Genomic DNA, 25998 nt, shown 5'->3' with positions numbered 1-25998 from the left:
TCTGTTTGCAAGGTTTAGTGTTTAGTCATGTTGGGGAACATAAGCTGCTGGAGACGACTGTTTAAAAATCAGATAAAGACAGTGTAGGCTTTAGATCACGTGTTAAACAAAAGGCCCGGGGGCCCTAATCCGCCCCTTTAGAGCATCATATTCGGCCCGCTCGAGAAACTAAAAATGATAGAATAAAAAACTACTTGTATGTTACCAACTAATAATAGATTTCTCAGCCCCTCCAACTACAAAAAAAAATAATCCACAATATTTGCAGAGCTCAGTTTTCCAGTTCTTACATCACAGGACAGCTGTCAGTTTTAATATCAAATTGTTGAAAGAACTCTAAATATTTTTTTTCAAAGTCTGGCAAATTTTCTTCAAATTATTCCACGAAACTTCCACAAATTCTCAAAATTTTGAAAACGTAAGATCCCTTGAGGACTGATATACTCACATACTTTATCATTTATACGTGGAAGTGCAAACCAGGGCACATTAATGTTGAATTTGCTCTTTTTCCCCACAGAAAAATCTGTGGCCCTTAAGCTCAAACTAATCTGTATTTGGCCCCTGAACTAAAATGAGTTTGACACCCTGCCTTAAATCATCAAACCAAACATGATTTGCTTGAAAAAAGATGTAAAAAGTTGTTTGTTGACGTAGAGTCCCATAAACCAATGCATATAATTGTTTTTACTTTATTCTTACGGTGATTACTTGTGTTTCTTCACCAGACAAAGAGGAAAGTGATTCCCTTCACGCCGTTTTTCTTCTAGATTGTCCCCCGTGTTGACATCACGTCACTCCACCACACATTCAATTTTGAGCTGAAATCAGATGTTTCTGTTTAAACACAAAAATAAACATTTCAACTTTCAGTTCGTGAAACACTTTGGCAGAGATTTTGGGGGAAAACTCAAGAAATCAACGTAAGAATGATGTAAAAACACTTCTGCGCATCCATCTAAGGGACTCCATTACCCACAATACAAAGCGTACAACTTTTCTGAAAATGTCAAACGGAATGTTAACAGAGGCGACCAAAACAAACCTCTTACATCTTTGTTTTATTTTATGTTTTATAGCAAATGATGTTTGATATATTGATCTGTGAGGCCTTTAGTATGTCTTTGTCAATATTTTTTTTTCAGTATCGTCTACAGCTGTGGTTCTTTTTTTTTTTTTTGGCTCAAGTATTCCATTTTCTGATTTCTGAATCTAAGTACCCCCTTTGTCAATATACATCCTCCTCAAAATACTATTAAAAAAACAACAGCTAATGAGCAAAATGATGTAGTCTTAACACTCGTTTTAAAGAATCTAACGTTGTAAATTAGTAAAACAGTATTTAATGGCTCCTGTATAGATGTATTATATATGAATTATATTATTATAGATGATGTTCTAATCAAGATCATTTTCATCATCATTATTATGATGATAATTTTTAGCCAAAAAATACACATTTTAAAATCCCCATATTTGAAATGCTTTTAATTGTTAATTTTCCACTCTATCTCAAGTACATCCCCCTTATGGCCATCGCGTACCCCCATTTGAGAAACACTGCCTCGTCTACAGCAGCTTTAATTTTATCTTCAAAAAAGAAAAAAAACTAAAAAGAAGGTGGAAGTTTTAGCATTGGATCATCTAATATATTACAAAGCATGAAAAAGTGACACAACCCATTAATAAACACCGTTGGTGGTCCATGAAGGTGCATGGTTTGAGGAGAACCACCAGTATAAGGAGATGGTTCAGATGTTTTGTCTCGTACTTCACTCAACCACTAGATGGCGTAAGTGGACCACTTTTCATAAGGCTTTTACATGACAATATCAGGGTAAAAACCTATTCACATCTTAATATTGATATTTACATGTGCTCAATCACCACCTACTGTCTGTTTAAACACTGTATGCTATAGTCCTCAGTTCAGGGTTGGGGTCAATTACATTTTTCACTTACAACTATGTTTTCAATTACAATTCAATTACGCTTACAGTTACCACAATTTTTTTTCTCCAATTACAATAACATTTTCTATTATTTCTTATCCTCAGAAAGCCAATTACAATTACATTCTCAATTACTAAAGCTCAATTACAATAATCACAAATACTGAGCCTGAAATAAATAACCTAATAAAAGTTAACCTTATGTTAAATCTGCTGTAAAATACACTAAAAACAAATATATATCATCTCATTTATTCCCTATTGATTACCATGTTAGGCTTCTTAATAAATGAAAATATAGGTTTGAATATTTCTGGTGTGGACGTCTGAGTCTTTTTGTGTCAGTATAGCCCTCTATTTATTTATTATGTAAATGGCAAAATGTGGGAAATCTTGATGTGAAACATATTTTAATAATTGTATATGTGTACAACTGTACATAGAACTGTAATATTGTTCACCAGTTTAGCGTTAAATTATAATTGACCATTTTTAGGGAATTTTTATGGCATTTACAATTCTTAGGTCAATTATCTAAACTCAGTTACTATTTAATTATGATTACAAAAGCAACAGATTTTTTTTTAAAAAAAATTACAATTGTAATTTGTCAGTTTATCAACCATTTTATAGTGAATATTTGTAATGATTGGAATTCATTCACTTTCTGTGGCTCATTATTAAAATGAGATTCCGCCTCTTTAAGGTGATGATCAAATCATATCCCAGATGACTAATGAGCACTAACAGAAGTCTGGTGCAGTAATCAGATTACTGTAACGCAGCAGCAGCAGCTGCAGCAGAGGTGTGCGCGCCGCTCCAGACTCTCCATAAAACTTAGTGCGCACGGAGCGCAGCCGTCAGACGGAGCGCAGACGCGCACCCTCACCTCCGAGTGCACGCTCCACTCTCCAGCTCAGACGGTGCTCAGTGCCAGGTGGAGGAGAGGCTGTGGGGGGAAGGACAAACCCAGCGACGGGGGGTGGTTTTTCTTTTAAAATTTGGATTAGATACCATTGAAGGAGCACCGATCCTCCTGCTGTGCGCCCTCGCCAGTCCAAATGCACCCTGCTGCGGGTTCCGGCGGTGGATTGTAGCGCAGCGCATCCTGACCGATGGTTTAAAGAGCCGTCAGAGGAGCGGGCAGGGAGTGGGACGATTACAGGTAAGTGTCTGCTCATCATGGGAAGGATTTGATCAGCGCACAGTGACATTTATTGTCACAAAGGAGCTGATTTTTAAAGGTATTAATGCTGCAAGGAATGATCAACTGATCACTTGTTTGATCCAATGACAATAAAAATAACACTTTTCTACAATCCAACCCTGAAAACAATATTTTATTATTTAACCTATAAAACCTGAACTCTTGCATGGCATCATTTTTTATTTCTAGCTTTTTTTTTTTTTTTTTGGCTAATTAGAACCTAATAAGAGTGAAAAACAAAGATTGATCTTCTTTTTATATGATGACGTTCCTGAGAAACATGATATCCAGATATAAGGATAATTAGGTCCTAGGAGGTTAAATATCACCACCCCCCCCCCAGCCCCCACCCCCACACTTTTGCAGTTTTCTTCCTAGTTTTGCAAACTCAGTGAATAGAAAGAAAACATATTTCTTTATTTATTTGAGTTAGACAGTGTGCATTAATGTACAGCCAAAGCAATAAATACACCAGATTTAGCAAAACGCTAATTTCCATCAGTCGTCCCATGGTAACGAGGGTAGAAGGTAAAAGCAGATACACAATATAAAAAACATACACAACTCCACAACGATACACAGTGACAGTGTTGCGAACATTAACTATATATATAATAATATATACATTTATGGAGACCGTGGACCAGTGGTAGAGTGGGGTGTCCAGTAACTGAAGGGTTGGGGTTTGAAATCCCACTCTCTCCAAGTCTTTGTATGAATGGGGATGATTTGGTGCAAAATGGCAGCCACGCTTATGTCAGTTTGCCCTAGGGCAGCTGTGGCTACAATGTAGCTTACCACCACCGGTATGACTGATGTGACTGAATAATGGTTTCTGTACGTGCTTTGAGTCTCCTTGAAAAAAAGTGCTATATATGTTTAAGCTATTATTATTATTATTAATATATAAAACCCTGTGCATTTAATAAAGCCCGTTATCCCTATTTCACGTGGCTTTTGTCTGTTTAATAGACAGTCACTGTCTGCAGGATCAGGACAAATCCGGTGGGTTCACTTCATGCCCATCCTCAGGCTTGGCCTTCAGGCTCAGTGTGTGACAGGCTGATAACAGGCAGAAGTCAATTAGATTCAACTGATCAGCTTCTCTCAGAGAGTCTATTGCCAGCTCATGTGAAGCCAACAATCAGGAGGCGTGTGATGATGAAATGAGGAGACACTGCAGCTGCTGGAGGTTCAGGGGGACTTGGGCTGACTCTCTCACCTCCAACACATCCATTGGTTTATCCCTAAACCCCCCCCAAAAAATAAGACGGTGATGTGGAACATGGGTTTGGCACTGGATCTGTTAGACTGGTGATCACAAAAGTTCAAGTTAGAAGAAAAAGTGGTTTATTATCTCACATTCACAGCAGGGAAGTGTTCCCGTCACTAATAAACTCACTAATCCATCCAGCAATCCATCAACTAAACATGTTTGAACTGAAACCGCTTCACATTTATCATTCCTGGAGCTGCTACTCTCTGATTATAGGAGCAACTTCAGCTGCGATAGACAGAGACCGCATGAGGTTATCACAGGTTAGAGAGAACACCAACTTCATGTCTAAACTTTCACAATAAAAGCACTTTAGGCTGCACACTGATAGCTAATATTCTGTTTAATGTTTAATACATAGGAAAATAGCTTGGATTTGTGTGTGTGTTTTAAAGGCATTAATTTATTTGCCAGATGCTAACTGCTATCACTTCTATCAAAACGTGAGCTGAATATTTGTATCCACAGTAGCATCCCCTGGAATAATGTTTTTTAGACAAAACATTTACTGCTAAACATACCTGTCAAGTATCCAGTTTTGGCCGGGAAACTCCCTTATTTTACCCCTCTTTCCCGTATTAGTATTTTCCCGTAAACATCCCGTATTTTAATGTAATAATAATTAAAATATGCCTTCCTAAACTGAACGCCGTCACGAGAACTTCCACCTGAAATGGCCTGTGTGACAGTTCTCGCGATATTAGTGTCGACAGCGGCAACAAACCCGGTAACAACTCAGAAGAGAGATGAATGAACAAAGAACTGGTGTAAATACATTGTAAAATGTGACAGAGTTTATCTTCCTAAAGAGCAGCAGGATGGGACACAGTTACACGTTCTGTTAGATTAATAACTGAGATTCTAGGGTCTACCACGGGGGAAGGACTGACGTATGTCATCATGAAAAATCATCCAAACACAAGCTCCACAAATATACAGTATACTGCTTTATAAAGTGTTAAAGGATGTAAAGTCTGTAATAAATGTGTCTAATAAGTCATCAGTGAATATGAGTGAGCATGAGAAATTAAAATAAAAAATGTTATGAAAATAAAATGTAAATGTCTAACTTAAAGACAAGCATTTGGAAATTAACAGTAAATATGCAACGTGTTGACTTGTATATGAACTGTAAGTATATTAAATAAATACATGCTTAATATATCCATTTATGTTTTAATTTAGGCTGTTTTATAATTTAGGAATTAGGGCTGGGCAATATATCGATATTTAAGATGTATTGAGTTTTCTGTCATATATAATAGCCTATTTTGTATCAAAATACTAGTTTTAAGAGTCACTGCTTTTACTTCTCAGAACAGAGTCCTAACGCAGAGCTTCCCCATAACAAGCCATATTACAGATTACATATCACTCACACATGCTGTCCCTTACAGGAGAAAAAACCAAATGTTGCACATATTGTGCAGCTGTTTGTTAGTAAATGAGCCTGTTTAGCATTTTGGATCAGCAAATTTAACCCAGAATTCTCTTTCTTCTCAGACTTCATTCGAAATAAAATGATCTAGATTTATATCGTATATCACCATTTTGAGAAAAAATATTGAGATAAAAGTTTTGGTCCATATCACCCAGCCCTAGTAGGAATGTTCACAGCATTTTAATGTTAATAAAGATCAACCAACCAGATTCTAATCACATAATTGTATTTAGTGAGTGGTTGACAAGTGGCTATTTTAGATTTCTTCTACACCTATCTTAAAATATAAGGGATACTGGAGCTTGGTTGGACGCGTGGGACGGCTCGTAGTGGGCGCCAGAAAATTCGCCTTATTTTCAAATTCAAAACTTGACAGGTATGCTGCTAAAATACATGTTTTCCAACACTGGGGAGACTCTAGATAAGAGGTTTTTAATTTTTGAGCCGTGGACATTTGCTTGACATGAATAAAGAAAAATATTATGCGCTTCTCTTTGAGAGGTAAATTATTCATGCAGAATACGTTCTTATTTATTCCAAAGTGTATTTTTGTCATTACAAGCCTTTAAATAATGAAAATATATGCATATTTAAAAAAAAAAAAAAAATGTTTGTCTCTTGAAACGCCTTTTTATTTATTTATTTATTTTTTTTTTTTAAATTTGAACCTTTTCTACTTTTGGATAGAAACAATTGGCAAAATGTTGGTTTTAAAGAGGTACTTTTCAGTTATTATTATTCATTGAGAGGAGAAGGTAATATTTCCCCCTCTTGTATCTTTACCTGCAAGGCATTCATTCATTCATTCATTCATTCATTCATTCATTCATTCATTCATACACCAACGTGCTACCCACACCTTCAGACTGTGCTGATTTTTCCCAGTATGTATGAGAATATCAACGGTTCCCTCAGCTTGTTACAAAGCAGGGTCCTTCAGTTTGGAGCTTTAGGGGTCAGTAAATCAAGGTGAGGTGACTGAATATGTAACTGATTGCATTACTGGATAAAGACGTCATCTCCTCGTGGGATCTGCTGTATCCAAAAGGGCCTCAACCTCCTCTGATTAGATGTATCCAAGATCAATATTTGTTTGATGGGCTCAGTTGTAATTTTAAAGGTTTTCTTGCTGTTGCTCATTACAAGACAAAAGCAATCAAATATTTTGGCTTTGGGAAAAAAGAAATGCTGTCTTGAATTATAATCCAAACAGAGAGGCTCTCATCACAGCTCAAGCTGGCTTTTTGATTGGACTACGATACATCGTCAGTTACGACAATGGGATAAAATGTTGGCAGTGGCTATCCGTACGGTTGCCCTATCAATATACCGACATTCTATCCATACGCAGCGCCCCTATTTGGCCAGTTTAGGTCGCGTGACTAAGACTAAACCTAACCCTAACCCTTACCCTAAAAATTGTTGCGATATTGGGTTATAACCTAACCCTAAACCTAACGCAAAACCTAACCGAAAAAATTGTTGCGATATTGGGTTATAGCCTAACACTAAACCTAACCCTAACCCCTAGCCCTACACCTAACCCTAACCCCTAACACTCTAACCCTAAACCTAACCCCAACCCTAAACCTAACCCTAAACCTAACCCTAACCCCTAGCCCTACACCTAACCCTAACCCCTAACACTCTAACCCTAACCCTTAACCCTAAGACGCTACATACTTGTACTTCAGTAACCGTACCAATAGCATCGGGAGTTGTCCGTATGACAACCGTACAAATAGACACTTTCTAAAATGTTTGTAGTGCTGCCCCTCGACAATTTAACAGCTACTGTCAGTTATATGTATTCATTTAATAAAGTTTGAAGTCTATCTTAGGTGGCTTCAAATGGCCCCTTACAGGATGCTTCAGGGGCCAGGCCTGGCATTGAAGAGCACTGGTACAAAGGAAGATTTCTGGGTCCCAAAGCCATACCAGTTGAGAACCCTTATTGTGTGATATTGATAAAACTTGCACACACTTGGTGAGAACATACAAACCCTGATTAGATTAGTTTAGATCAGACTTGTAACCTCAGAGCAAATGGAAATATAAGTTTTATCTTACATGGTTGCTGCTTTGTGTTCTTTGAAGGTTTCGGACCTTGAGGTTGAAAAACAAATAGGTAACACTTTACTTGAAATTTTATACATAAGGCTGACATTACACTGTCATTATCTGTCATTAGCATGAATAAGGTGTCATGGAGGATGCCATTAAGTGTCGTTCACTAAACTATGACACCTTTGGAGCTATGTTAGCATTTTTTGGGTTAGGTGGAAATATTTAGTGGGCTTAGGTAGGTTAGAGGTAGTGTAACAAAGGGTTAGGGTTAAGGTTAGGGTTCAGGTTTAGGATTAGAGTTAGGGGTCATGGTAATGACGGGTTAGGGCAGGGGTCACCAACAAGGTTCCCGCGGGCACCAGGTAGCCCACATGGACCATGTGAGTCACCAATGAGCTCCATCTAAAATCTGATTTACTTTCCACGATTCAAACTCACAAAGATGAGAACAGACGACAGATGTAGTTAGCAGTTAAATTAAATACTGCTGCACATGATAAGATTTTAGAATTAAATTACCGTCTTTAAATGTTTATTTTCACTAAAACATTGTGACCAATGTTTTAAGTGTTGCAAATTTGGTGTATGCATTGTAATATGTTAAATAAATAATAATAAATAATAAATAATAGTTAAAAGTTGTTTAGAAGCTAGTAAAATAGGAAGATATTAACTTTGTATGAAAATTATTGAAAACAATAAACTGTTACATGTTGAAACAAACATTTCCTACCTTTTTAGGGTTACTGCTAGCTTTCCGTATGATCTAACCCTCTAATTAAAGTGAAACTGTGAACATTTAGTATTACTAATTATTAATATTGTCACATAATTTCACACTAAACTGGGGAACCATATACAGTTCTATGTACACTTCTACACAGGGCCGGCTTTAGGTCATTTGTTGCCCTATGGCAAAAGCAGAATTTTAATTTTACCCCCCCCCCCCCAAAATCCAAAAGCAATGCAAAACAGTGCAATCAAAAGTTAAAATAAGATACAAAAGTTTCAGCACAGGGACATTTCTACTTTCCTGTTTGGTTTTACTAGTTAGTAACACAAATCTTAAAACCAAAGAACACAATGTGCAAACAACACAAAATACAATAAAACAAGAATTGAAATAAAATAGATATATAAATATGCATAAATGTGGGCAGAAGATTAGCAGGTATAGTTACAGATGTTTAATATTAATGTTCAATTAAGAGAAAACATGTACAGTGATTGTAAAGGCTGTGTTTCATGTTTATTATATATTTTTAAATTATTATTTGAAAAAAAAGAAAAGAAAAAAAGGGGGCGGGGGGCAATTTGGTGCCCTAGGCGGCCGCCTGTGTTGCCTGTCGGGAAGGGCGGCCCTGGTTCTACAAATATGTAGTTAACAATTATCAAAATAGGTCTTTTAAGCTTTCCCACATTTTACCAATTTTTTAAAATATAAACCGAGGGGTACAGTGACAAAAAAAATGCTCAGACGCCCACATCAAAAATATTAAAATCTTTATTTTCATTGATTTGGAAACCTAACAAGGTAACCAATAGATATGAAAGAAATGAGATGATAGACATCTGTTTTTAGTGTATTTTACAGCTGATTTAGGACCTTTTATCATTAGAGATGTTAACAGAAAGCTAACACAAGAGAAAGTTTAACTTTTATTAGGTTATTTATTTCAAGCTCAGTAATTGTGATTCGTTGTAATTGAACTTTAGTAATTGAGATTGTAATTGCTATTGACTTTCTCAGGATAAAAAAAATTGTAATTTAATTGTAATTGGAAAAAAATGCTTGTCACTGTAAACAAAAAAGGATTGTATTTGAACATGGATAATTGAAAACGTAAATGTAACTGAAAAATGTAATTGACCCTGACCCTGGTGTAATGTCAACCTTTATGTATAACATTTCAAGTAAAATGTTCCCAGCAAATGTGTATTTGTTGTGTATTGTGGGCCTAAAGTGTGTGTGTTTGTTAAAGATATATGTAAAATACTCATCCCTACTACACTATCTGCTCTAATGAAGGATGCAGCACACCTCGTCGTAACATTATGTCATCATCTGGCAGCTCAACTCCAACACCAGCCAACCAGAAACAAAAAAAAAGACCTCCACCAATTAGTGTCCACAGTAGCTCCTCCTCCTCCTCCTCTTTGACGGGTGATGCTTGTTGGCACAGCGCCACCTGCTGGCACACCGTCGGGTCCCTTCAGGTGATGGAGTTCAGCCTGTCCGCCAAAACTTCCCAATGTCACCTTATTTTTGCTCTCTCTCTCTCTCTCTGGTGGAGACCTGATTGTGGAACAGCCTTCACCATTGATCTCAGTGATGACATCCAGGCTTCATGGTCCACTGCTCCTCACCAAACACGCTAACGGAGCCCTCAGTGTGCACAGCTGGGACAGCAAACACACAAACAGTCAAAAGGTCTTTGAAACCGTCCCTATGGGGGCCCCAGGGCTGGTTTGGAGTATTTTGGGGATTTTTTTTTGGTACAAACTGCACACTTTAGATTTATTAGAGCTGAGAGCTTGTAAAGGTCAAAGGAGAGCACAACAAAAAGCACAATATCAGGAGCGTCTCACGGACACAGTGATGGATGGTAGCGGTTGTTGTGTTGTGAAAAGCTTTTAGTCAGCTAGCGATTCAACGAGCTTAGATTGTTTTTACATCTACCTTATTCTTCAACCACTCAAATTATGTTTCCATGGTAACCACAACGTATACCAGAACATGACCTTTAGACCTGAAATGAGATACTTTATCAATAATGTAGGCAATGTTGAACAATTGTTAGCTAATTTTTAGCTAAAGTTACTTATGCTATCACAGGTAGCAAATAGCTAACAACCACAAAGAGATTGGCTGTGTTCGAAATCGCATACTAGCGTACTACTCATACTGAGTCTGATGTCAAAATAAGGATGTAGTGCGTTCACATTAGATTGTTTGCAAAGATTGAATACGCAAGAAATACCAGGATGTGTACAATATTGGGACATTTCCTAAGTATACCACGGTGAGCACACTACTCATACTCAACCATCCCATGATGCATTGCGAGCGGAACGTAAAATCATCCTGGGACCGGTGTCACGGTCTGAGTTTACCTCCGTGCTGAGATTCTCTTACAATCTCAGTACGTGCTGGATTAGCCATGCACAGAGATTATTGTACTGATTTATAAAAATGTTTAAAACATCACATTAGTCGACCATCGATAAAAAAATCGACCAATAATAAAAAAATATGATTGTCATGATCAGATTTTACTGTATATGAATACAACAGCTTGTTATTGAAATGTTACATCTATACTATAATTCAAGGGAGGTCTGTGTGTGTGGATGTGTGTGTGTGTGTGTGTGGAGCAAATATCTCACCGACGCGGTGCCAGTTCGACCTGAAACTCGCTCGACGGGTTCCAAATACCCCGAGTGTGTGTATCTGTTATTTTGGAGTATTTTGGTCATTTCAAAAATCTTTATTTTAATTTTATTTCACTTCTGGACGGCCCCGAAATGAAACCTATTCGGCTTTTGACCTCAGGGTGTGAGGGGGCGCTAGCGCACCATCTTCACTGCACAGCTCAACAGTAAGAGCAAGAGTCACGTGTGCGGCCAGAGCCAATCGCTGCGCACACAGCTAAGCAGCTGTAAACACACGAGTGATGGAGAAGAAGATAGTTTAGACCGAGACACGGAGCTCTCTGAATAGATTGTTTGAAACCATCAGCCACTGGTGAGTCTTTTAGAGACACGTTTCCCAACCCGTTCAATTCTCCATCTGGAAAACTGCGGATTCTCTGTGGTGCCGTGCACGGAAGCTAAGCTCTGACCACTTGGTTCAAAGGTAAAAAATGATTTTAGTTTTTTTTAAAAAGACAGCCGAATTGTAGATAATACTTTAATTTACTGACTCACTCATGTAGTTTGGAGCTTTACGTTTTGTTTTGTGCAGTTTTGTTACTTTTCTGATTTGCGCTACAACGTCTATGGAGTTTTGTTATCAGCGTCTCAAACATTTCACGGGAACACACACACAAGGTATTTATTTATTTGATGCGCGTTCACGGAGTCGGATGTAGACACACACACACGCACACATGGCTGATGCGCGTGCACGGAGTAGATGGATGCAGACACACACGGAGGAGATGGATGTAGACACACACACACACACACACACACACACACACACACACACACACACACACACACACACACACACACACACACACACACACACACAGTATTTATAATAAAAATATACTAAATGAGTAAAATAAAACAAAAACTGAACAATATTTATACAAAAAATACACAAAATGATTCCAGAATCACTATAATGGCAACACAAACAATAATTATACAAATAATGCACAAAAACACAACAGAAAGATACAAAAATACAAATAATGACTCCAAAAAACGTAAAATACAGAAAAATACACCAAACAAAAAAATATAAAAGTGAGTAAAAAAAAAAAAAAAAAAACAACAAACACATTTATCATGCTCATATCCCATAGAATTAAACCAGGAAAATTGCACCCACATTTTGCACCCGCAAATATACCCCTTCTGCTCCTACATAAATGCATTCTTCTGACGGGCACTGTACTAGTTAGGTTAAATGTTATTTATTGCAATATTACATTAGGTTAACTGTTATTTATTGCAATGTACTGTATATTATAATCACGTTTTTTTTGGAGAATAAACTTTTCCTATTTGTATTGAGATTGCTGCATGAGACACTATTACTGTACTCAAGTTGTTGACTGAGATTGTCATACTGAACTTGCCATGGGAAATTAGTGAAGGGTAGAATACATTCTTAAAAAGTATATTCCAACATGTGCTTTTTTTTATCCAAACAGAATACATGTAATAAAAAAAACTGCATACAATAATTTATAAAACATATATATTTATATACTTAATCTCTATTAAAAAACACACACATTTTTGTACTTTAGTGTGTTTGTTCCTTCAAATATTATACTATATTATATTACAAATAACTTTTCTTCACTATATTTTATTCCAGGTCCCTATAATTGAATTGTTTTAAACATAACTTTCAGGAAATCAGTTTCAAACTGGCAGTTTTTTTCCCCTCACCCCTCCTCTCCTCCTGTTGTTGATCCCTTCTTCACCTAAATATGTGGGCGCCGCAAAAGGCTGCTCCGGTGTGTTGATGTGTCTTCTTTCACTGCAACTACCAAGTCAAATTCCTCGTATTGTTCTAAACTGTACCTGGTCAATAAAGCTGATTCTGATTCTGATTCTGATAACCCAGAGGATCAGTGAGCAGCTACAGTGTAGCATCTAGGGAATAGTTGGGGGTCAAAGGCCTTGCTCATGGGCCCAGTGATTTTTCAATTCACTAAATCACAATAATTGACCTTAAAAAGAATACATGTGTTTTTAAGGACATTACCAATTTTAAACTCAAAGTTATTAGACAGTTGTAAGGGATGATATTAGATCAAACCATATATAACACATCTAAGGGTATATATGCACTTTAAAGTTGAATGATTTGTCCATTTCTGGACATATATGTGTTGAAGTCTTAACACTCACTTGTTGTGTCTGCTTAGTATGTATAAATGCTTGAAAATTTAAATTTTACATACATCTCTATAAAAGCAAGGAAGTTCTGCGTGTGTGTGTATGTGTGTTTGTGGAGCGAATTTCTCCCCGACGCGGTGTCTGTTCGACCTGAAACTTTGTGTGTGCATCTGTTATTTTGGACTTATTTGGTGTTGAAAAACTATAATTTTAATTTTATTTCGCCCAGACGGCACATTCATGTTTACCCAGAAGTAAAACCTATTCAGCTTTTGACCTCAGTGTGAGGGGGCGCTAGCGCACTACTCTGTCATTTGCAACCTCTAATAATCAGTAGAAGAAGACCACATGGCCTCATGGTGTGCATCCATTATTTTGGACTTATTTGGTGTTGCAAAACGTTTTTTTTTTCGTGGTACTTCTGGATCCATTTTTTTTTCTCTCTCTCAAGTCTCATGCATTGGGTGTGAGACACACACATTTCAACAACCTGTGACGAAGTATGTGCATGCGTGCGGCTGATGTGCGTGCGTGCGTGGGGTGAGAGAGAAACCACGGAGGAGATGGAGAGAGTCCCACACGGCAACCATGGAGGACAGGTAGTGGGAAACACCCACACATACACATATCCACACACGCATGAAGAAAAACAGAAATGCACAACAGAACAGAAAAATGTAAAAATGACGCAAAATACACAAAACTAAATGTTTATACAAAAAATACACAAAATTACAACAGAGATGCTCAAAACTACACCAAAAAACATATAAAATTACACAAAATGACAACAAAAAACAATAATTATACAAAAAATGCACAAAAAGACATACATTACAGAAAAATACACCAAATGAAAAAAATATAAAAATGAGTACAAAAAACCAAACACATTTATTATGCGCATCTCCCATAGAATTAAACCAGGGAAATCGCACACACTATTTTACTTTGCACCCGCAAATAAACCCCTTTATTACACTACAGAGTACTGAGTATGTACACCTCTTTGTACATCCAACCTCCTTTGGCCACAACTCTACTTAAGTTCCCACTATATGAATACACACTTCTGACGGGCACTGTACAATAAATAGTAGTAATACTTCTTCTACTACTACTACTACTACTACTACTACTACTACTACTACTACTACTAATAATAATAATAAAGGAATAAAAAAGTAGCAAACATAAATATAATTACTAGTGCTGTCAATAGATGAGATGTGAGACGAGACCCAAAGGCTGCTGACACCTTTAGTTTAGACCATCAGGGAAGTATTGAATTGTACTTTAGTCAATTTACAAAGAATAGAAAATAGAAATGAAATAAAACATCAGGTTCATATGTAGTGCTATAAGTTAGCACATCACAATTTTCTGAGCTATACAATTAATGAACACCAAACTTGCTGCTTTTTCTCTCCTTCAGATAATATATAATGAATAATACAGGCTCATCAACACATCAAAAATAACATTGTTCATCACAAAGAAAAGTACTGTAATAACATCAAGTAATCACTTCTTGTAGTAGTAGTCGCCCCGCCCACATCCTCTACCACTGATAGTGGTCGACTGTCCACTACAATCATTTATCCACTGACTTTCTTCATTTGTCACTGATAGATTCATTTTGGCTCTGTCTGAACCCTGTCATCTTGTCCAGTGTGGATTGGCCACTCAATCTAGTGTAGTGTCCGAAGGACCGCTGTTCGTGCTAGCTGCTACATAGTTAGCATTGAGGTGCTAGCTGCTACATAGTTAGCATTTTGGTGGAAGAGCTCTGCTAGAAGGCTGGAGGTGGAAGAGCTCCGCTGAGCCACAAACTTTTTCTTGCACAATTTGCACACAACTGGACTTTAGTTTTTCGTACAGTGTTTTTTTTTTTTTTTTTTCTTTTTAACTAAAGTTTTTACTAAAATTTTTAACTCCTCAGGTTCTATTGTTGTAGCCGGTGCATCAGAATAATTTATGGGTATACAGGAGACGCGTGCAATGACAAAAGGTTCCACGTTGTTTGGGGTGCAAAAAAACAAGCAATTAACGCAGTTAATTTTTTTAGCGCGTTATTTTTGCCTTTAATTAATTAATCGCAATTAATGTGTTAATTTTGACAGCCCTAATAATTACATCACAGCTGATTTTTTCCTCAGGCACATGGAGAAGGAATAGTCGGAATTAAACTCTTTATTTCAAATAAAATTGTGTGAACTGCATAAAAACATTTTGAAACATTTTTGCTTGATTGGGAAGGAATACATAATTTAAATGTCCTTCTGTCCTTTGAACTTGTATATTTTATAGCGAGTGAGATTCGTGATGAGCTGCATCGTGGCAGCGGCTCAGACCATGAAGCAGGTTGCCGTATCACGACTATGGTTGTGCCATAGTTTCAAATGAGAGTGACGGAATCCAAAGTTACTCCCACTGGACGTCTGGCAGCTTTGTTGCTGGTGTTGTGTGAGAGTTTGTTTGTGAGAATATGTTTACAGAATACAGAGGTGGTGATGATCAGCTATTTAAGCAGTGTTTCCTTTTCTTGTAGGATTGTGTTGGGTCTTTGGAATCACAATATCAGTTATTACAATAATGTTTATAATAATGCAATACTTTGACATACGTACTTGTGAATTAATTAATGATGATTAATGGTAAATATTTTGGGCCAGATTGCATTTTTATATTATAGTTTTTGATTTTTAACTTTACTGGTACTCATACTTTCCATTTATCGATTAAAGTCTCAGTTGAGTGCATACATATCCCAAATTTAAGCAAATTAATCACTTTTCAGTCATATTAGCACATTAACACCCATGGGTGTTTATTCTTCATTCTGCTGCTTAAAAACCTCTAAGTCGTTTACGGTGTCAAAAAAAAAAAAAAGGACTGAAGTTTGTTATTTCTGGTTGTGTAAATTCTGTGCAGACTGTAACAACAATGCAATACATTCAGGAGGCATCCCACAGTTACTTAAGTCAATGCAATTCAATTGAACTTTATCTATATAGCGTAAATTACAAGTCATCTCATAGTGCTATCAAAATATTAATATTGTAAAAAAGGGGCAGCATTATGAAAAAATCACTTTATAATGGTTTTGCTACAGTGATATACATCTCTTTAGCCATTCAGAGGGCCAAAGTTGAAAAGTTCTGTTTGCTCCCTTCTTTGTTATTCCTCATTTTGTAAAAAGTAATCTGCAAACGGGTGAGTTGGATTTCGCGTTGTCATGTCACCACCTAACGGAAACTCCTCCTCCTGACAATCCTGGCTCCTCCTACCCTGTATAAGAATGTGAGCTCCTCCCTCTCAAACTACCTCACAGCTAAAACAAACACTGCGGTTTAATGTCGAGTATGTATTATACTTTATTGTCATATATGTAAAGCTTCATACACAAAATGTGTTCTCTACTATAAGTCCCTCTCTGAGGAGCAGTGGGCTGCCACGTTGTAGTGCCTAGGGAGCAGTTAGGGTTAATATAAGGGACTGATCAATATCCCACAGTGATGGACCAGGGAGCAGTTCCATTTTTAGTATCCGTTACAGTATATCGCCTCGTATTGCCGTTGACATGATCTGACGTGCTTGCGACACAATGGGACACAAAACAAATGGTTATCATCTTAAATGCACTATTCCTGTAGTTAGAAGAGGAGAGGAGGAGAAGAAAGTGACTTAGCAGCTTAACCCTCCGGTGAGTGTTTGAAACAGCTGACTGACACACACACACACACACACACACACACACACACACACCCTAAAACAGCTTTTGTCGGACTCACAATCACAATAACCGCTTAAATAGTCATGTGTTTTACTTTAATGTGCAGTAAACCAATAACAAGAGTGTGTGGATAGCAAAAGAAAATTGCTATGGTAATAAAGCTGTGGTGTGGAGTCTGCATCTACAGACACGCCCACTCATGCATATGCAGGAAGGCCCCAAAACGGCCTGTTTTTAGAAGCGTCATGAAAGTGACTTGTCAGAGGCTAAAACTCTGAAAAACAGGTGAGTTTGTAAAGGACTTGCACTTGTATTTAAACACCAAATTTAAGTGATTGTGCTTTAGGCGCTTTAGTTCTGGGAGATATTTTCTTTTTTTAATCTGTTATGAATGAAAATCCTCAGTTGTATTGTTTCTGTATCAGTGCTTGAATCGGTCGTTGGTGAGAAAAAGGGTTGGCGGCCCCTGGTGCAGGGTGTCAGTATCTGACTGGCACTGGCTGTTCAGGTGTTTGATGTGGCGAAGGAGCGAAGACTTTTTCCTCTATTACATTCTATTTGATGTGTCGCTTGCTCTGCTCTCCCTCCATTTCACTGGAAATAAAACAAATTCACCAGCCGCCGCCGAGTAAACAGCAGCTCTGTGGAAACAATGAAATGACAGCTAGAGGTTCCTCTACATTTCTCGCTGTGACCTCGTCTTCCTCTGGTTACAGTTTTCCCCGCTGCTCTTTTTCTCGCTGACACCTTTGGCAGTGGCCTCTTTTCATCAAATTTCAAATCTTTTCATCATCATCATCAACACATTCATTCACCCGCCCATCATTCACCGTTTGTTTATTGTTTGTTTGTTTTTGGCACAGTGGGTCTGACGTTTTTCCTGCTCCACAGTTTAAACCCCTTTTTAGCTGAATGTTACACATGCTGTGAAATATGTAGTTACACGCAGTGTCCTTAAAAAACAAGTTCAGCTGAAAAACATGACAAAATAAAAGCAATTTATTCAGTCTTCAAATGAAAATAATGTGAAACTTAAGGCCCGGGTGCCAAATCTGGCCCTTTAAAGCAGTCGTTCCCAACCTTTCTTTTCTTGTGTACCCCTTGAGTCTTTTTGTCATACCATGAGTACCCCCTCACTCATACGTGTTCATGATTCTCCAAAAGTAGAACATAACACAACTGAATATTCAACGCAAGTCATTTTATTTCATCTTCATAAATTGAACAATTAATATTCAGGCATTATCTTCTTATTTAACTTAAATTAAACATAAAATTATGTTGCCTTCAAAGCAATATAAATTACAATTATAAGAAATAATATTACAGTAAACATTTGTATTATTAATACTTGGTCTAACACTTGACTCCACTCTATCTTTCAAAAATCATATAAAAAAACTTGCCAATACCATTAAATTTCACCTTAAAAATTTTAAACAAATCAGACCCTTTTTAACACTTAGTGCAGCTAGAATGTTTCTCCATTCAATGATTTTATCCCATATTGAATATTGCATCACAAGTTGGTCTCTCACCACTGATACCAATTTGAAAATAATTGAATCTTTGTATAAAAAATCTCTTAAAGTTTTGGACCAAAAACCTAATTCATTCCATGTATGCAATATTTTAAACAAGTACAATCTTCTAAATTTTGAACGTTTTATCAACTTTAAGTATGTATGCTTCATTTACAAAGCGCTACATGGACTAGCCCCACCTCCTGTGTCTGCCTTTTTCAAACCTAAGACTTCAAGTGGTCTGAGAACTAGGGCCTCCTCCAGAGGAGACTGAGAGGTGCCCTTCAGAAGAACTACCCATGGACAGAACTCTCTCTCTGTGAGGGCCACTAACATCTGGAACAGTCTCCCTCTGCACATACGGGAGAGTCCTACACTGGTCAGCTTTAAAACCCAAATCAAACTACGGCTGAAAAGAAACCAGTCATGTGACCACTAGACTCTGAACATTTCCCTGTGCTGCCTGTATTGTATTGTGTTGTATTGTGTTGTATTCTATAGTATGTTGTCATTTCTTATGTATTTGCCTGCCTAGGGACTACGGATGAAAACTAGCTTTATAGCTATAATCTGGCATATTTACATTTGTTTTACACTGATGTTCATTAATGTGCAATGTCCCTATCAAATAAATAAATAAATAAATACTAATATATTATGATTATATAGTTATTAAAGAAAAATAATAGTTGAAATAAAAAAATAGGAAGAAAAGAATAATAAGTAATATAAATAAATAAATACAAAAAAAATAATAAACCTGCCTGTGTTATATATAACTTTTATGACATTTACCACAATAGGAGCTTTTTTGAAAATATCCCCTTTAAACAGGCATTTACATTTCAAAAACAAGTCATAGCGCACACGTATCATTTTATTAACGGACTTGTGAAATGACTGAGAATATTTTTTATTATTTTGGAAATAAATTATTAATTTTTCCACGTACCCCATGCAATGTGCTCACGTACCCCTAGGGGTACGCATACCCCTGGTTGGGAAACACTGCTTTAAAGCAATGAGTCAATTACCAACTAATTCAGTTGTAGTTATTTCAGCTGTTCCAAATACACAAATTTAATGAAACTACCCAATAATTGCAGGACTCATAGTTTGCGTTTATCATGTGACACAGTGATTTCCAATCGTAAATTGTGGAAAAAAACTCTCAATTTTTCCAAAACAATTCCACAAATCTATGGGGCTCCAATTGTAAAGTTGCGCAAATGAACACCAACTTTTTGCAAGATTTAACAACAAACGGAAGTGATTAATTTTTTTTTACGTTACTTGTGACGAGATTTACAGTAATATTTTTGAAATTTTTTCTTGGAAAAATATAATGTCAATGTTGAATCTAAACAATGTTAAATCGAAATGTTAAATCGAAATCGAAATGTTAAATGTTGGTACTTCCGGTGAATTTGCGTCTTAGCTAAAAATTTAGTTTCAATGAAGATATTTATATTCAACATTTAACATTTATGTTTAACATTTAGATTTAGAGTTTAAATTTACATTTAACATTTACATTTAACATTTAGATCTAATATTTAACATATAACATTTAAAATAAACATTCAGCATTTAGATTTAACATTTATATTTACATTTAACATTTATATTTAAATGTAACATTTGGGAATTAGATTTAACATATTATTTAAATTTAACATTCAGAATTTTGATTTAACATTTATATTTAAATGTAACATTTCGAATTAGACTTAACATTTAGATTCAGATTTAACATTGACTATTGTCTATTTTTACAAGAAAAGTAGAATTAAAATTTCACAAATATTGTTGTAAATCTGGTAGAAGTAACATTAAAAAATTCACATGTTTCTTTAAATGTGGTTTGTTGCTAAATGTTGCAAAAAAGTGCTGTTCGTTTTAGCATGCACAACTTTACAATCAGCGCCGCCATACAAACTCCCCTTATTGCACAAACATTGGTCACAAAATCAGGGGATTTAGAAGTGAAGATGCAGCAGGGACTGATATCTGTCATTTCTTGTTAGTAAATGCAAATTATGGCACAGTAATGTTGAATTTGCTCTTTTTTCCCTGCCTGTAATCTGTGACCCACTTGAGTTCAAACTGCTCCGTATTTGGCCACTGAACTAAAATGAGTTTGACACACCTGCCCTAAAAAAATTGGAAACCATTGCAATAAGGTACAAGCAGCAAATGATAAACCTGACTCACCTCGCATCACTTTTCTAGGTTGTGGCGGTAGTTCTTATTTTAGACATTTTCATGCTTCCGTCCTTATGGGAAAAGCTAGTGGAATGTGTCCTTTTTGTTCCACAAAGTCCAAAAGAACTGGTATTTTCTTTCTTACCCCATGGTGGCAGTATTATGGTGCTACATAGACATTTCATAAAAAATGGTGCTGAGGGATCTTAGATTTCCTTTTCACGAGCCTCTCGTGTGTTTTTGTCATACAACAGAAAGTGAGGAGCAGTGATTGTGTGTATGGTGATGGAGAAACGGGTGATCACCATGATGTTTTATCGGTCAAAGTCACTGTGACTTTACATCTATCCCACTTTTAGGATCTCATGGGAACACATTGGAACGTGTTTCATGTTTGTCCAAACGCGCTCACAAAGACAGTTTTTAGTTTGTGGAGAAACGCTTACGGCTATCACAAGGTCATAAATGTTGCTAAGAGACTGTTTACCAGGGATGATAAATAACAATTCTTAAAAGTGACATTTTAAGTGTTTTCACAGAGTGAGAGTTGTGCCAAAACAATGGTGGTTGGTGATGTTTTGGCTTTCACAACCATAATTGGAGAGACTGCATGTGACGGGGAACACGATTAACAAACCAGAACAAATATAGTTTCAAGCCAAACACTGTCTTCCTTGTCTGGTGAAGAAACACAGGAAATCCCAGTAATGAAGTAAAAACACTTCTTGAAGAAACATTTTCCACTCCGAGCCTTCTCTGCATCCTTTTACGGTAATCCAAATCCCACAATGCACAAACAGTTTCCAAAGTTCACGTCGCATGACAATTTGATATAACCTCCAAAACAATCTTCAACCTTTGTGAGTAAATTCTTCCATTTAAAAAAAACAAAACAAAGAAAAACCTTTGATTTATTGATCTACAAGGCATACACTATGTTTTATTATATCTGTTATTAAAAAAAAAAAACGTCAGTTATCGTCACCAACAGCTTAAAGGTGATTTTGAATTTTGTGAACATCAGAACCTTATGTTACCTTTCATTAACATTTGCGAACAAAGTAAATAATTAGAATAAATTATTTCGTCATTAAATAAATGTTTTTTTTTTGTGTCCAATCATTGGCTAATTTTGAGGTTGTGGTGAGTTGGTGTGAAGGGGGTGGGACATAAAGTTAAATTAGCCGATCAAAAGACATCTCTGTATACAAAGTGAATTCATTGTAGTCAAATTCATCCTCTTTATTATTTGTCAACCAAAAATGAACTAAAATTACATTTAAAAAAACAACCTATATTAAGGTTTAGATTTTTTTTTTAAGAAACCTAATTGTACCGTTGTTTCAGTGAGCCTTAAAGCTGATCTATGTTTATGTATCATTCTTTTGAAATGTGAAAAAATACCTAACTAGTCTTTTATTATTGTCTACTGCCGGTAATCATTCATATACGTCAATTTTTATAAGTCCCGCCTTCGTCCTATAGACCCCTAAACAAATTGAAAATCGTGCCGCGATCGCCCAGCCAATAGGCTTCAACTTCCTGTATCAGAGTCTGTCACTCAAAGTGAATGCGCGTGCGTAGCATAGCTGCTCAGATACGATTATGGCTCTTACCTCAGAAATGTCCATCGCCAAAAGAATAACGATGACCCATAGACCTATATCAATGCGATCCGATGCAACCTTGTTATGTTCCACGATGCGCGTGCACAAAAAGTAGAGGCGTGGCTTCTGGTGGATTGACAGAGGCAGGGGGAGGAAGTGCAGCTATTTAGGGAGGGACATGAGATCGAGACGTTCGCTTTTGAATTTTCTCTCTCTCTTTTCATCCTCCGGGTATCAGCTTTAATGAAATAAAAAAGAAAAAAAATAGTGAAAGAAGGAAAACACATTTTATCACATAAACACAGGTTACGTCTTAGACATTTACAATTTCACTCTCCATTTGTCTGAGTGAAGAAGAGCTTTCAAATGTGGTTTTAATGACCGTATCTCTATTCAGTTTGTAGTCACCGATGGTAGTCCAGTCTTTTTAAAGATGGAGGTGAGTTCTTCAAAGCTTTCTTTGACAGCACTGTCACCATTTATTAGTATTAGAAGCTCCAGCCTCCTTTTATAGGATGTCATACCACAACTCCAGGCTCAGTGAAAGCAACTAGAAGTGCTTGTATAGTCCCATTGTCCTCATGTCCAAACCTAATGTTAGGCATTAGATGTTTTTAATTTTGTAATCAAAGTTGATTTTGAATATACTGTATAAAAAGATCAACAGTACAGTAAAAAAAAAGTTCAAACTGAACAAGAAGGATATAGGAAAAAGGGGGGTGGGGTGGAGAGAGAGAGAGAGATGCGTGATATGACCGGAAATGATAAGAACTATAGAAATACATCTATTCAGTAGCCAAAAAAATCAGTGTTTTTCAAAATTGGGGTCTGAACCCATGTGGGGTCGCCTGACATTTCTGAAAAATTCAAATAGATAGTTTACATTATTATACTTTAAAACAGCACACAATCTCAAACAACTGTATTTCTATAATTTCACTTTGTGAAATATAAATCTAGTTCAACTAAAATGCAGTACAAAAAAAATTAAATAAATAAATTAAAAAAATCTGAGCTCAAACATGATCAAAACTAATTCTATTTTTTTTTTTTTTAAATAATAATAATAATAATTAATAAATAAATTAAAAATAAAATAGAATAAAAAAACTAATTGTAGAAAAAAATGTCTTTGGGGTCACCAGAAATTCTTAATATCAAAATGGGGTCACGATTCAAAAAAGGTTGTGAACCACTGCACTAAATACTGTTTCTTTCCACCTAATTACAAAATAATAAGATTCTTTTAAATGTGTTCGTTAGTTTGGTTTCAGTGAGTGCTTACGTCTGTTTGACCAACTTTGTTTCTACTTTGCTTGTTTTTTTTTTTATTGTTATTATTAAATGGACTTGTTATGGAGAGCCACTCCTGATGGCTGCACCAGGGCTGAATTAAGCATGCATTTTAATACTGATGGAGATATTTTTAATGCTAAATGTCAAACTCGCAGACTGAATTTGTGTTTGTGTGGTTGTCATTCTGTGCATTAGCTAAAAAAACCTTAACCCTTGCATTCTCAGTCAACCATGCACGTGTCTGTCCACATTGTTGCAGAAATATGCACGTCATGCTGAATCCTTTTGAACTTCTCATTGGCACTAGGCATTTTATTTTTCATTCTTTTTATATCTTTCATTTAATGTGGTGATATTCCAGCTCAACAGCCCACTCTCGGGTCGTTTGCTGCCCCCTAGAGCATTGGAATGTATTCATGCAGTTATATGCAAAATGTGCGCTTTAGAATCGTTAGATTATATGGTGAAAAAATATGAAAGATATTTAAAAACAGCTCCTCAACATTGCCTTTAGCTGTGAAGCATTAAATGTGAAAAGTGGCAACATGGTTTCTAATTCAGTTTTGTTTAATCCCTGCCCCCCCCCCAAAAAAAAAAAAAATGGTAGATCAGAAATAAAACTTATTTACATGTTGTAAACAGAGCTGGTTTTAAATAAAGAAAGACTTTCCTATAATCCCAGTCTGCTGGGAAGGTCTTGGGCCTTGTGGTTTGATGACGTTCTGCCCTTTTCTCATTGAACAGCCGCAGAGTTAAATGTGATCCAATTTTATGCGCAGAGAGAAAATGAAGGAGAGAGAGAAGCAACCTTCCCGTGTGTGTATGTGTGTGTGTGTTTTTAATCTCCTTTAGCTGCATCTTGGTTCCTTTTCAATAGAACCAACACACACACGCAAACGCACACACATGCACTCGTATTTTTGGGCTGCATCCTTCTCCTCCATCGTCACGCTCCTCTCCCTTCCACCGCCTTCTCCTCACCTCCATTCCTACGGCTGACGGTGTGTGCGATGCTCGGTGCCTCCACTACTTTCATGATGTGAGCCAAAGCCCGTGTGGGACTCAATATCCTGTTTACCAGCTCTCAGCACTCTGGAAACCACAACAATGCTCAGCCCGGGCAGAAAGTTCAGAACTCATTACAGTTTGTTCAGGTCACGGCCAAGGTCAAGGTCTTCAGTGCTGTCCGTCTACAGTTCTCGTACAAAAGGCACTTTCTGCTGCTGCTGCAGCTTTTTTAGCAGCCTTCTTTAATCTGGATACACTCGTCCTGTCAAACTCCGATAAAAATCTTCCTGCAAGCAATTTGGAGGCTTTTATGGATACGACCAGTGGCGCAAAACATACATAAACCTATGAGAGATTGATCAAAGGGTTTAATACATTTTCTTTTCGTTCAAAATATTAGAACTGACCCACAGTGTCAAGGTGTTACTTTTTATAAATGTTTGTAGGTGTCAATGACATTAGGGTTTCCAGATGGGGTGCTTTGTTTAATTATATATATATATATATATATATATATATATTACAAAAGCAATAATACAAAAAACTATATTATAGTAAACAAAAGTATGATGCAGATGGCTTCCCTCCAGAAAAAAAAACCCAAAACAAAAGAATGACATATATTACTGCATACACATACTTTTTGTGTTTGAAAGGGAATGGGTGGAAGTATAAACGTTTTAGTCCCATCTCTTTTCCTACATTACAGTAAACAAAAATTAATTTTCAACATCCTGTTTTCCAGCCATTACTGGTGTTAATAAATTAATTTTGTCATATCTTTATATGATTTTGATTAAACACACACACACACACACACACACATAAACACACACACACACACACACACACACACACACACACACACACACACACACAAAATAAACAAAAAACACATTATTTTCAAAATTGTAATGCAACATAAAGATATTTTCTTTTAGAGGTAATTTTCTTTTGCATTTCTTGGTATCTAGTGTACATTCTTTCATTTCCCTTGGCAAACTGTTCCAGTTTGCTATCAAATGTATCTTTTTTTTCTCTTTTTCCTTGTGGTAATATTTAATATGAAACAAGTTCCTGTGCTGATTTAATTAGCA

The 25998-nt window shown here is 36.5% G+C and overlaps 1 protein-coding gene across 1 annotated transcript in view; it reads left to right on the top strand.

Moving 5' to 3' along the window:
- Window positions 1-2820: 2820 nt before the first annotated feature.
- Window positions 2821-25998, top strand: part of LOC114466157 (protein FAM19A2) — a 129475-nt gene continuing 106297 nt past the window's right edge. The window contains exon 1 of the mRNA XM_028451688.1: window positions 2821-3117. The gene's annotated coding sequence lies outside the window, so the exon portion shown is untranslated. The remainder of the gene's footprint in view (window positions 3118-25998) is intronic.

Source organism: Gouania willdenowi, chromosome 6, assembly GCF_900634775.1.
Source record: "Gouania willdenowi chromosome 6, fGouWil2.1, whole genome shotgun sequence".
Taxonomy (NCBI): Eukaryota; Metazoa; Chordata; class Actinopteri; order Blenniiformes; family Gobiesocidae; genus Gouania; species Gouania willdenowi.
Note: the sequence above shows the minus strand (reverse complement) of the source record. Positions and strands in the feature narration are given on the sequence as shown.